This window comes from Mustela nivalis (assembly GCF_964662115.1).
Source record: "Mustela nivalis genome assembly, chromosome: 4".
Taxonomy (NCBI): Eukaryota; Metazoa; Chordata; class Mammalia; order Carnivora; family Mustelidae; genus Mustela; species Mustela nivalis.
In genome coordinates, this window is record NC_139023.1 from 116,504,151 (window position 1) to 116,518,273 (window position 14,123).

Here is a 14,123-nt window from a genome sequence, read left to right on the forward strand (position 1 = left end):
TGGTTATTCGTGCTCTGATATTTCTCACCTCAGGCTTTCTCTAATATCGTCCCTCAGTCCTATCTGTCAAATTTATTATGCTTACTTTTGTGTCAACCCAACCAGGCAAAGGCATGGCCCAATAGCCAGTATAACGTAAATTCGGGGTGTGTCTGTGATTTCATCGGAATATATCAGTATTTGAATCCAGAGACTGAGTAAAGTTTGTCCTCATGGATGTGATTGGGTATCATCCAATCCATTGAGGTCCTAAATAGAACTAAAAGAACAGGAAGGTTGAATTTGCTCTCTCTGCTTGAGCCAGGGCTCTCTGCCCTCAGACCTCTGCATGCTTCGTTCTTGGGCTTCCAGTAGCAAACCAGGGCTTTTATCACCAGTGCCCCCAGTCCTCAGGCCTTCAGAATTAGACTGAACCACATCCTTGGCTTTCCTACTTGGCCAGCTTGCAGACAGCAGAATGTGGGACTTAGTCTCTATAACCACACAAGTCAATTCTAAAAAAAAATCTCCTGTACCTATTTATCTCTATATATCCTATTGGTTCTGTTGCTCTGGAGAACTCTGACCAATACAGTCATCACGCACATAGTTAAAATTAGAGAAGATAAGCTGTGAATATAAAATACAGATCCTTCACAGAAAGACTTCCATTCATGCATTCACTCACTCCTTTACTGAACACATATTTATTTAAATGCTCTCTATGTGCCAGGCACTATTCTAAGGTCCACCATACAGTAATTTATGAATCTAACAAAGCTCTTGACATCCTGGAACTTTATGTCTCGTTGAGAAAGATAAATATTAAATAAAACAACATGTAACTAATATAATTTCAGACCATGAAAAAGCAGGATAAAGACTTGAGTGGAAAAGAAAGACAAACATGTTTCCCATGAGCAGAAATGTGGTCTCATGGCACAAAGGCTACACGCCCTGTCTTCAATATCGGTATTTTGTTCCCTTTGGCACAGTTATACACATTGACAGGACAGAAGCACAAAGCCAAAGGTATAGTGAGATCCAATAGTTTTTAGATAACATGTTTAAAGCATTCAGGACCATAGGAGAAGGCAGGAGCTCTGATGGAAGGAAGAAGGAATTTATAGCGAGAAAAAGACTTAAAATGAAGACAATGATGAAAGGAACTAAATTAAAATGAGAAAATAATTTTTTTTAATCCCCAAATACAATAGGAAATTTAAAATCTGCACTGGCGGCAATCGGAAAATAACGTTAAATGTGGCTAATTGAATAAATGATGCTAAAAACCAACTTAATAGAGAAAATAAGATGATAAGAGGGAAAACTAGAGATATGGAGAGCCAACCTACAAAGTCCGGGTGTTACTGAAGAACAAATATGAACAAATAGAAGTGTAACAATAATAGATAGAAATTTTGCTGAATCAAACAAAAGCCTAAGAAGGTACAATGAAAAGTTTCACTGTGTTTGATGAAAAAGTAATTTTAAAATAGATACATTATAGCAATTATAATTACATGGATAAAGAAAAAAGTTAACCACCTAACCAAAGGGGAAAAGTGTGTACCTACCAAAGCACAAAACTGAGGCTGGCTTCAGCCTACTTATTTGCAACATTGAGGACAATGAAGAAATACCATACTGTTTCCATCATTCCACAGTGTCTTTCTCAGTTGCTTTTCTCAGTCTCCAGCTTGTTGGTCATATTCAAGTAAGTGTAATGCTCTAATTTACCATGCTCAGGCCACTAACCAAAACCACTTGGGGCCCCCCAATCCACAGTGCTCCCTGCAGCTCTTATCATAATTGTCACATTATGAGACCCCTCAGTGTCCCCAGGGATTCACATGACCTGCAGCCCTTGAGCAGCCCTATTTTTACCAAAGGTCATTGTCAAGCCACTAACTACTTCTGTCAACCAAACATACCAGAAATAAGACATCAACAGGAAAATCATCTCCTATTTCTTATATAAGAAAAATAAGAATAATATATTTAACAGAACTCCAAATTCAAAAGAATGACCAAAGAAGGAAATGACATAACTAATATATATATATATATATATATATATATATATATATACACACACACATACACATCTAGTAGCTAGCCAACTGTTGCATAAAATATTATTACTCTTACTAGTAATTAAATAAACAAATAAACTTACATCAAGTGGAAATCATGTGTCTTTCTGTAATTTTAATGATGGAAAGAAATATGTTATGTATTCTCAAAACTGTTCTTGGAAGTAGATTTTGTGCCAAATTTTTAAATAATTTGATTCATTCATCAACATTTCACTTAATAATTCTACTCTTAGCAATCACATCCATGAAATAATGTGAAATACAAGCCAATATTTAGTCATAAAGATGCTTATTATTAAGTTGTCATTTAAAAAATGGAACCATGCCATCATCCAAAATAAAGAAAACTTTAACTAAATAATTATTTTATTGTTACAATGAATAATGAATTTAAAATAATATTCATGAGAAATTTAAATAACAAGGAGATGTTTTAATATCATAATCTTATTTTAAGAGAGATACCAGGACATAAAGCTATTAGGCTACCCATCCATATGTAGGTATGTGTGTGTGTATATGAATATATATATATATGCATTGTATCAATGATCATTAGTCTTAATTATAGAAAAAATTCACCAGAACGTTATGTAAGAGTAGGAACACAACAGTCTTTTTTGTTTCCAAATGTTTACATTTTTCTGTACTTTCAAACTATTTTAAAAAGAGGAATGTGCTCATTTGCTCATTCCATAATCAAAAGTTTTAAATTTCCACTTACTCATTTTGTAAGGTTCTTGGATATTTCTATAAGGATAACACCGAGAAACTACCTACCAACTGGAGGTGCCCAACTGTTACCAGTGAGTCAGATTTGGACTACAGATCTGTTTTTGTTTGGTCCATTATGTGTTTTTGCACATTACTTTGCTGCCAGCATTGAAATGTAGGGAAATTCTATATAAAAATCCAGACATCTGGCCCACTAAGAAAGTCAGAATCTCTCCTAATTCTGGACCCACATTCCCATGGAGCAACAATGGCTGGAGGAAAGCAGCAGCTGGCTTTTTTTAGGTGAAGCGTGAGCTTGCCTCACCTGGCCTGCTATCTCCTATTCACGTTACTTGCCCTGATCCTCTAGGAGTACTTTAGAAATGTAAAACTTTATTAATACCACATTATTCTGTGTAGTGAATGCCACCTCCCCACCAGAGACCACTGGGCTCAGCTGTTTGGCAGCCTGGAGTGGAACACATTAAGGCCCACAAAGGCTTTGCAGTGGAACAGGTGCGCTCTCCCCATCTCAAGACTTCCAAGCTGCTCTGCCGTCTGTCTCTCCTCTCCACTATCTGCTCTGGTTACACACCATCCCCAGAGCCCATTCTAATCTGTTCCTGAGTCACTACCATCATGGCTGACTTCTGCCACTCTTTGCTTCTTCTCTCTCTTTATGTTCTTCATTTTCCCATTTCTTAAGCTTCCAGTGTCTCCTGAAATGGAAGACATGAAGATTTTACATGAACAGACTCTTATATATTTATATTTTTATGTAAACAAGCTTTTATAGATGTTCCGAGCCCATTAAAAGTACTTTTTCCTTCCTACAAGACTGTTTAATTACGGTTTGTTTATTCCCTCATTCAACAAATAGAAATAATAGTGCTAGGAAATAGCCGAGATCAGACAGACAAGCCCCCAGCATTCCCACCTCTGGTGCAGTTATATGTTAGAGAGAGATAGGCAGACAACTAAGAAGTGAACAAATACGATCACTTCAGAGAGTGGTACATGTTATAAAAACAAAATAAATGGTGATATGTTAACAACTAAAGGGCTATTTTATATTGATTAGATAAGGAAGGTCTCTGAGACAGTGACTTCTGAGCCGAGGTCAATAAGCAGTGAGTCAGGAGTGCCTGGATGGCACAGTCAGTTAAGCGTCAGACTCCTGGTTTCTGTTTCAGGTCGTGATCTCACAGTTGTGGGATCGAGCCAAACATTGGGCTCCATGATCAGTGAGGAATCTGCTTGAGATTCTCTCTCCCTCTCCCTCTAGCCCTCCAGCTCAGGTGTACATTCTTGCCCGCTCTCTCTCTCTTTAAAGAAAAAAAAAAGGAACCAGTAAGTCAGAAGAACTGGGAGGAGGGTATTGCAGAATGTGAGAGGAACGATTGTGCAGGCAATAAATTGGGAAAGGCAGAGCAGCAGAAAGGCAAAGTGGCAAAGCCAGTACAGTTCAAGAAGGTGGAGCCTTGGAGGCACCACTAAAGAATCTAGATTTTCTTCTAAACAAAATCGTAAGCTCCTAAAGGGTGTGCAGGGAGGCCACTGAGGAGGAGACTATTGCAACAGTTCCGGAGGAGATGATGGTGGTTTGGACCAGAGTACTAGCAATGAGATTCATAAAGTTATCTTCAGATTTTTCACAAATAGAGTCATTTTTCCCTGGGTCCTTTGTGGCTGTTTAGTAGCTGTAGGAGAGATTATTTTCCTAGTTATGGAGAAATAAGTGTAGAATTAGTCTGGAAGTCAGGAAGTTATGGGAGGCTGGATTTGGAATAGCTCATGTTTCACTGTATTTGAGGGAATAAATTACCACATTTTCTTGACTCTAATATGTCATTTATTGGAGATGCACCATTATGTATGGATGTCATGTACCACTAACAAGAAAATGTTCCCAAGTAAACTATGACACATAGGTTTCTTGCCAGGTAGAAATTTTGTTTCACAGATTTTGAAAGGGTCCTTCAAAAGTATTTAGACATAAATTTCTTCAAGTTGTTTTTACTTTTCTGTATATGCAATAAATATTCATTGAAAAGTTAAAGTATATTACATTATTTTTAAAAGATGTTAAAAAACAATTAAAAGCAATAGTGTGATACCAAAAATGCACATAATTCAAATGAAGTGGCCACGACAATATGTAAAGCTATTTCTATATTCTTGTATTTAAAGGCAATGATAATCTTGTCCTAACTGATTCCTGGAAAACACCATAGTGAGAAGATAATATCATTTTTAAGACACATCCTGATTTTAGAGACACTAAAATGTAACTAAAATGTGCATCTTTTAGCTGAGGATGTAAAATAGTAATAGGAAATTTTCTTAGTAAGCAAAAATATAAATAGGGCCAGAGTTGAACCTCTTGATTTATTGCTGTTCTCTCTGCAATTTATCTTTCCATCGATCAGAAAACTTGCCTCTATCACAAATTTCACATATATGTGCACATGCACACACACACACACACACACAGAAACTTATATATATGCCCATAAACACATATATTCGTATCATATTTTAAAGGCTTCTAAAAATGTGCTTTTAATTAAGAAATCAGCTTTTCTTCTTCTTCTTCACTTAGTTCAATAGCTCACTGGGCCCCTAACTCAATGTTTCACCCTGCTGTTTCTCTTTGCATATCTCCTTTTGAAAGTTGTGCAGGCTTCTCAGCTAAGTTCTCCACTCTGTTACCAAATTCAGCAGGGAGAAGAGATGACCTCAAGGCTGAGTCTTGATGTGTCCCCTCTTTCGAATCACTCTTAAGTCTTCATCCTTGCAGGGAGAGGAGAGATTCTTTGTGTTATTGGTATAACAAAGTATCTTTATTGAGCCAGAATGGACACTACTTTCCTCAGATCTTCACTAACTTCTCTCCGGAAAAAACCTCCTTAATTTCTATTTTTTACTTTTTTATTTTTTATTTTTTATTTATTTGTTTGTTTTGAGAGAGTGGGGGGGGGGAGGAAGGGTTGTACAGAGGGAAGAACAGAATCCCAAGCAGGCTCCATGTCCAAGAGAAACACAGGAATTGCTGAAAGAAATCAGAAAAAGTACAAGGAAAGTTCAACATTGCAGCATGGAAATCAGGAGAAGATGATTTGGGGTGCTCATGACACACCCTACCTCTGGTTCCTGGGGCTGTCTGCTTGCTGGAAAGAAAAGATTATGGTTTTAAAAAAATTAGAGAAGTGGGGCACCTGGGTGGCTCAGTGGGTTAAGCCGCTGCCTTCGGCTCAGGTCATGATCTCGGAGTCCTGGGATCGAGTCCCGCATCGGGCTCTCTGCTCAGCGGGGAGCCTGCTTCCTCCTCTCTCTCTGCCTGCCTCTCTGCCTACTTGTGATCTCTCTCTCTCTCTGTCAAATAAATAAATAAATAAATCTTTAAAAAAAAAAAAAAATTAGAGAAGTAATTCTATGACTGGGAGCCCAAGTAAGGCTTCTGTTTGTTTGTTTATTTGTTTGCCTATTTATTTTGGTAAGGCTTCTAAAAGACTTAGACATAATGGCGAGGTTTGGGGTGGAGTTTTCTCTGCTTGTGAAAGAGAAGTTAGTTGAACAGAGGAGACACATAGGTGGTCAGCAAGAAGCTCTACAAAGACTCAGTGCTTCTGGAAACACTGGTGTGTGCTGTGGGTCGAATTGTGTCCTCTTTTAAAGATATGTTTAAGTCCTAACCATCCATACCCATGATGGTGACCTTATTTGGAAATTGAGTCTTTGAAGATATAATCAAGTTGAGATCTTATTGGATTAGGATGGGTTCTAACCCAATGACTGGTATCTTTTTAAGAAGAGGACAATTTGGGCACAGACACAGAGAGAACACCATGTGACCACAGAGACAGAGATAGGAGGGTTATTTCCATAAATTGAGGAAGCCCAAGGATTCCTGGCAACCACCAGAAGCTAGGAGTCAAGGATGGATTTTTCCCTAGAGCCTTCGGGAAAACAAAGCCTTACTGACACTTTGATTTTTGAACTTCAAGCCTCCAGAATTGTGAGATAATTTCTGTTGTTTTAAGCCATCTGAATTTGTAGTAATTGGCAACTCTAGGCAACTAATATTTACTAATAGAGAATATAGAGAAAGTTCTTGGCTCCAGGGTAGGAAGCCCCACTGGAGCATGGACGTACCTCACACTGCAGATCACCTGAACAAGGCAGCAGCTCTTCCAGTATGGTCCAGAGGAGGCGCACAGCTGGTGTGGACAGCCACCCTAGTGGGGACAAAGCGACAACAAACATGAAGCAGAGGAGATGAAAAGCAATAGAGGGCACTCTTAAATACACAGTCAATGGCTTGTTACTTCTCATCTCCCCAAAGAGAACTTTGTGGACCACCCAAAGTAATTTATACTCCTTCCTTTAGCCCCAGACTTTTTACTTAGCAAGCCCCAAACTGTAATATTTCTTTCTCTCTCTTCTTCTAACCATAAATTCTGTAAAGCAAATGTCACCTCCATCCTATTCGTTATTGATTTCCGACACACAGGAAAATGTTTGAAAATTAGTATGTGCTCAAAAGGTATTTCCTGAATAAATGAATACATGAATGAAGACATCTGTCCTTTTAGGGGATCTAAGAGGGACAAAAGAAAGAACAGCACTTTTGTCCTATGACTTGGCAGCCAGAATTCTATTAGTTCACAACATAATGGAATCTAGAAGATATTAGCTATTTCTGTTCAAATCCAGACTGCTCTTACCATTTCTGGAGCCTGAGTTAATCCGATGCCAGACTTTCAGAAGGATGTGTATAAATAGATCATAGTTCACAGTTAGTGCTAAGACAGAATGATGCCATGGGATGTCACAAAGAAAAATATTTTGAGGAATAAGATGCTTGGGACTATGATAATTATCCCAAATGTCTGAAGACTTTTAATATGAAACATACAGTTGTTTGTTTGGTTTGGTTTGGTTTGGTTTGGTTTGCATTGGGGAAGACATGACCACCAGGTCACTCATGAGCTAGCTGGACCTGGGCACTCAGAAGCTCCTTACCTCCACTCCTGTCCTTGGAATGTGGGCTTACCTTTCTTGCTCCCAGAGGCTTGTAAAAACAAAGCCTTGAGACAGTGATGTAATGTAGAGAACACCTGCACAGTACACTTAACTGAATCCAATTAAGGTCTCCTTATTAATTTTTAAGATTTGGTGGACAAGCATAGGGATCCATTCATCTTGCTGCTGTCCAAGACAAGCCTTGTGTATAAGTTCTTCTGCTTATTAAACCTGCCCTGCCCTCTGCATACAGGGCAGTGTCAGATAATACCTGGGAAGCTCCTGAGAGGGTGAAGAACCAACAGGGTTTTTTTTGTTTTTGTTTTTGTTTTTTGTATTGTTTTGTTTTCTGGTTTCCTCAGCATGCAAAACAAGTATCAATGAATAGAATTTATAAGGAAACAGACTTCGAAAGAATTTTCAAGCAACTAAAGGTAGTTAATGAAGTGTGTGTATCACTAGGGATATTTCAGTTGAAGCCAAATAATCTCTTGTTAAGCAAGTATCCAATAAGAGTGAAATGGAAATTGGATTAAATAGTTTCAGAAGTCCCTTCCAATCTTATGAATTTATGCTTCTGTAAAATTAGATATATATAGATACAGTCTCTGAGTATAACTGGGTTATTTTATTAAAAAGTACAAATGGAACCTTGGTACTTTTTTTATTAACTTTCATCACATTTGTTTTTAAACCATTAGCATTTAGTATAAGTCAATACCATCTTTTTAGTACTTCTCTACTCCTACACTTATAAAAATTTGATTATTTTCCTCTAGTAATATAATGTTAATGGAGTTCTTTTACACTGTGCTGTTTTATTGCTAAACATGTTATGAGGTACTTACAAAGCACAAAGTACTCCAGGTTTATTTTAGACAGGACACATTGAGGTCAGGAAGTAATCCATTTAATAAATGAAGCTACACTGTAGTTTAATGACTTACAAACATGGCTTAGCAAGTATTAACTGGGGTGGGAATTAGAATCTGCATCTGCACATCTACTATACATTGCCAGGATTCTTTGCTTGGAGAGAAGAGAGCTTGGTTTACTGACTTGCAAATCTCAAGGGCTCACCGAAAGATAAAGTCTCAGGAAAGAATGATAAGAAATTTTAATTCACCAATTTTAAGAGAGCATATCTGGAGGATCTTGAAACTAAACTTGTCACTTTGCAAAAAAAAAATAAAATCAAGATGTTCTGAGAAATGATGAAATTTCCTCTAACACAAACCAGAATAACAGAATAAAAATGATGGATGTCTTCATTATCTTGAAATGGAGTAAATAGTGCATTGTAAGAATATAATGAATTTAAGATACATTCTTAGTCTACATTCACATTTTAATTCTTGGATGAAGTACAGCTTACATAACCATGCAGTGCTTGCTGGAAAGTAAACTACACAAATAGATACAATGTTACTTGGAAGTTTTGCCATTTAAAACTAGCTGTTGTTGGGAGAATTTTTTTTTCCTTTACCCTTCATGATTCTTCTTGATCTAAGAATTAAAACGTCATGAGACAAATTAACAAGAGAAAATCAAACTTAAGTATGTACATATGAAGAATCCCCATAAACAGGAAAGATTCCAAAGACAGGTATATATGTCATCCTAAACTAAGAAGAAGAGAGTTGAGGTCTAGGACTTGAGAGGAAAGGAAAACAATTCACAGGAAGATGAAAAAGAGCAAATGTTTAGTAAATACATGTTTGCTAGACCATCTGAAACAACAGGACGTGGAGAACTTTGATCAAACAGGCCTTGCTAGCTTCCTCCTTGTCTACCATACCTAGTTCATATTATACAATAGTTATCTATGATGAAAGCTCCTTTCCTGGAGCAAGTCCTCTATCTAAATTCCTTAAGGCAGTTAGCAGGGAGGCAAAAAGAAAAACTTCCTGAGCCTTCTGTTTCTTAAAAATAATCAGCTTAAAATAATTCATATGCCAAAGAGTCACTCACATTTTGGGGCAGCACATATTGCTTCATTACATTATAAACACAAATTGGGGGCCTGGGTGTCTCTGTCAGTTAAGTGGCTGCCTTCGGCTCAGGTCATGATCCCGGGGTCCTGGGCTCGAGTCCCGTGTTGGGCTCCCTACTTGGTGGGGAGCCTGCCTCTCCCTCTGCCTCCCCCTGCTTGTGTTCCTGCTCTCTCACTCTTTCCCTCTCTCTCAAATAAATAAGTGAAATCTTTTAAAAAATAAACAGAAATCATCACTGAGCTTTCTCTATATGTTTCAGCTCCCATTTAGTTGGCAAGGGACTCAAATCTTCTTCGCTAAGATGCGCTTGCAATTGAACATATAAACAATTGTGTGGTAAAAATGCACAGTGCCTTCTTGATGGGTGATGGAAATAAAATATGTAAAAAGCCATCCACAGAGTTTACACTTGTAACAGTGTTGATTCATGAATCGTATCCTGGAGAACTCTTCACTTCAAACAAAGGTCCCTCTGGTTATTTACTGATTCTGATATTTTTAAGTGCTGTTGAAGCAAATCATTTTCCTAATAGAGACACCCCTCTCAATGCTGCTTTTAATCGCCACCGTGAATTAATTGTGACGTCACTCCTACCTGAGTCAGCTAAGCCACTGCATCCATTATGTGATTAGTGCATTTCAAACAAAATGAAATCTTAGTAATTCAGGTGATTTATCCCATAGAAACAATGTGGAACATACATGAAGTACTCTCACTATCCAACAGCAGTGCAGGCTGCAGCAGTCACCACAGCTTTCTAGTAATAACTACAACCAGGCCCAGGTAACTGAGACGCAAAAGGTTATTTTGTTGTCGTCATTTCCTAAGTGAGTTCCTTAGCTACTTGTGATTCTCATAGGGCCACACAGTAAATCTTTGGGACTAGAACGATAACTGATAAGACTGCTGAGTCATATTTGTGCTTATTTCAAAAACAATTATAGTGATTTATACTTAGGAAGAAAAATACATAATAAAGAGAAACTCTCTGTTTTCCATCCCCCACAACCATACATTTTAACTGCTTGTTATTATTTTGATTCAAAATGCAATGAAAGAATCTATCTTCTCAAAGCTCAGTATACACATCAAACTCTAAAGTATCATGTTGAAATAGTCTCTGAGGCAGATCTCTGTTCTAAATACACAATTTTAAAATGTGATTAGATCAAGTTTATTAACTACCACAAGCTCAGAGGCAAGACATTTCATTTTCAATAAGAGATTCTTTTAGTGTCAATACTGAGCTTCTAGATCTGTTTAAATTTTTGTTTGGATTGAAAATGATTTAAATTTTTGTTTGGATTGAAAACAAAAATTCCCTTTTGTTTGAGCTATTTATACTTGATGTAGCAGAGAAATATGTTTCATTCATTTAAAGAACATTATTGAACAACAACTATTTCTCAGAAATTGCTCTACTTACGGTTTTAAGGATAAAAACACAAGCACTCTTGAGGTACACACAGGTCTAAATACAAGAGAAATGAGAAATTCCAGAAGCACAAGCCTATAGGAACACAAAACTATAAATGAAGCAGAAGAGAATGTGCTGAAGATAGGCTGAAAATGGAATTAATCAGTCCAAAGTCTCCATTCAAAGACTTCTACTTGAGGTGCCACTTTGGCAATCTTATTCCAGAAACTCTCCATGTTATTGGTGTCTTAATCAGATCAAGCTGCTGTAACAAAATACCATAAACTGTGTGGCTCAAACAACAGAAATCTATTTCTCACAGTTCCAGAGGCTGGGAAGTCCAAGAGCAAAGTGCTATCCAGGTTGGTTTCATTCTGAGGCTTCTTCTCTTGGCTTGTAGGCGGCTACCTTCTTGCTGTGTGCTCAAGTGGAAAGAGGAAGTTCTGTTATCTTTTCCTTCTCTTATAAAGACACTAATCCCATTATGCCTAACACTCATGATCTTATCTAAACTAATTACTTCCCCAAAGACTCTACCTCCTAATACCATCACACTGGGGATTAGGACTTCGTCATATGCATTTGGATGGGATACATTCGGTCCATAACATTTGGTCTAACACATAGGTGTTAGAAGCTAGAAAGAAGAAAGTAGCAAAAATGCTGCATTAAAATTTAAAAAGCTGAAATTATTTTCTTAGTTTTGTCTGGGAAATAAAGAGATGATATCTGGAATGTGGCACAAAATTAGTACAATTAGTAAACTTAAAATAGTAAGTGGACATTTTTGGAACATTTATCTAGATACTTCAGAAGAATAAATCTGATTTTGAGAAAGTGTTTTTAAGCATTCGACCATAAAAATACTTATTGTTCTGGGTTCTATGGAAAATATAGTTCAAGTATGTGACATGGTTTTTCAGTGCAGAGAACTTACTTTCTCCTTTGCTTCTAATCATAGCACACAACACAATATAAAAGATGTATTTCTCCATTCTAAATTTTTGACTCAACATTTCTGGTTCAAGATGCCTGTCTTTATCTTTCTTACTTCAAAAAATCCCATTGAAATAACATAAAAACAAATCCTCAGCAATCCTGTCCAGCCAGGAAATGTGTCATCAGCACAGCAGAACCAAAAAGCATTTTTATGAGAATAAACTGCTGGAAAAATGCAACGGAGCTGAATCATGAAGACTAAGTTCAGAGGGAATGGGTCCCAGAAAAAGTGAGCCGGGTGTCGTTGGCTTTACTGATCTCATGTGCACAGAGTCTAACTCTGAGCAACTGCCTTCCACTGGTAAAGCCCTTCAAGATGGGTTGGGATCTGCAGCATAGAGAAGCAGGACAGAGCTTCAGAGCTTCAAGTGATCTATTGCAGCCATAAAAGACACAAAGCCTCCACCCACAGAAGATATACAACTAGGGCTCCTGGGTGGATCCACACGTTAAGCATCTGACTCTTAGTTTCCCTTCAGGAGGTGACCTCAGTGTCGCAAAGTGGAGTTCTGTACTGGGCTCTGTGTCAAGCTTGAGATTCTCTCTCTCTCTCTCTCTCTCTCTCTCTCTGCACCCCAACAGCTCACCTGTATGCTCTTTCTAAAATAAATAAATAAAATCTTAAAAAGAAGAGGAAGAAGAAGATACAAGTAAGTATTCCCCAATAGAAAGCCAACCTAGGGCTGGTGTCTGGGTGGCTCAGTGGGTTAAGCCTCTGCCTTTGGCTCAGGTCGTGATCTCAAGGCCCTGGGATCTAGTCCCACATTGGGCTCTCTGCTGAGCGGGGAGCCTGCTTCCCCCTCTCTCTTTGCCTGCCTCTCTGCCTACTTGTGATTTCTCTGCCAAATAAATAAATAAAATCTTTAGAAAGAAAGAAAGATAGAAAGGAAGCCAGCCAACTTGGTCTCACTTTTGCTACTGTGGGCATGGGTGCACACACACACATGCACGTGCACACACACATGCACGCGCACATACACAGGATTGAGTCTGCATCATCTGAATCTATATTCACTGCCAAGACAACATAAACTTTCATGTGAACACTGGAATATTCTCCTGCTGTCAAGAGCAATCTAAAATATCGACTCTAGATCTAACAGACAATGAATCTTAAGCAACCATTTCAGGAAAATCAACAATATAAGGAAAAGTCAACAAAATCTATAAACAAAAGAAACAAATGACCCCAAGCAACCAAGGAGCATTTGAAAATAAGCACAACTAGTAACTTCTAAAAGATTCAAAAGGATAACTCATCCATTAAGAATGAGGCTGCTAAGAGAAAGAAATTACTAAAAGAATCAATAAGCAGGATGAATAGAAAGTGAAATGCAGCAGAAAATCAATCCTACATATTGCCCCAGAATACCATGCAAATAAGTAAAGAAATAAAAGAAAAATGATCAAAAGTAGGAAAGAAGAAGGGATAAGCCATGGAGTATAGATCTATAAATTCCAACATTCATTGACCAAGTGCTTCTCTGCAGAGGCATGGAAAGCAGAAAGAGACAGAGAAGAGGAAATAGGGAAAAATAAAAAGAAATGTTAAAATACCCTATTCTTCAAAAAATATTCCAGTTTATAGTTTGAATAGTCCCAACGATTCTGGTCAAAAAGTAAATCAGGCTGATCCCAAAATGTGTATAACAAAATAAAGGGCCGGGGCACCTGGGTGGCTTAGTCTGTTAAGCCGATGCCTTTGGCTTAGGCATCATCCCAGGGTCCTGGGATCAAGTCCTGCATGGGGCTCCTTGCTCAGCAGAGAGCCTGCTTCTCTTTTTGCCTCTGCTTGCCACTCTGCCTGCTTGTGCTCTCTCTCTCTCTCTCACTCTCTGACAAATAAATAAATAAATAAATAAATAAATAAATAAATAAATAAAATCTTTTGAAAA

The 14,123-nt window shown here is 37.8% G+C and overlaps 1 long non-coding RNA gene across 1 annotated transcript; it reads right to left on the bottom strand.

Annotated features, from left to right (window-relative positions):
- Window positions 1–5,003: 5,003 nt before the first annotated feature.
- Window positions 5,004–11,660, bottom strand: LOC309863164. The gene is made up of 3 exons (XR_014310899.1): window positions 11,550–11,660; window positions 6,948–7,030; window positions 5,004–5,585 (listed from the first exon to the last, which is right to left on the bottom strand). It is a non-coding gene; the product is annotated as an uncharacterized lncRNA (long non-coding RNA).
- Between the last annotated feature and the right edge of the window lie 2,463 nt (window positions 11,661–14,123).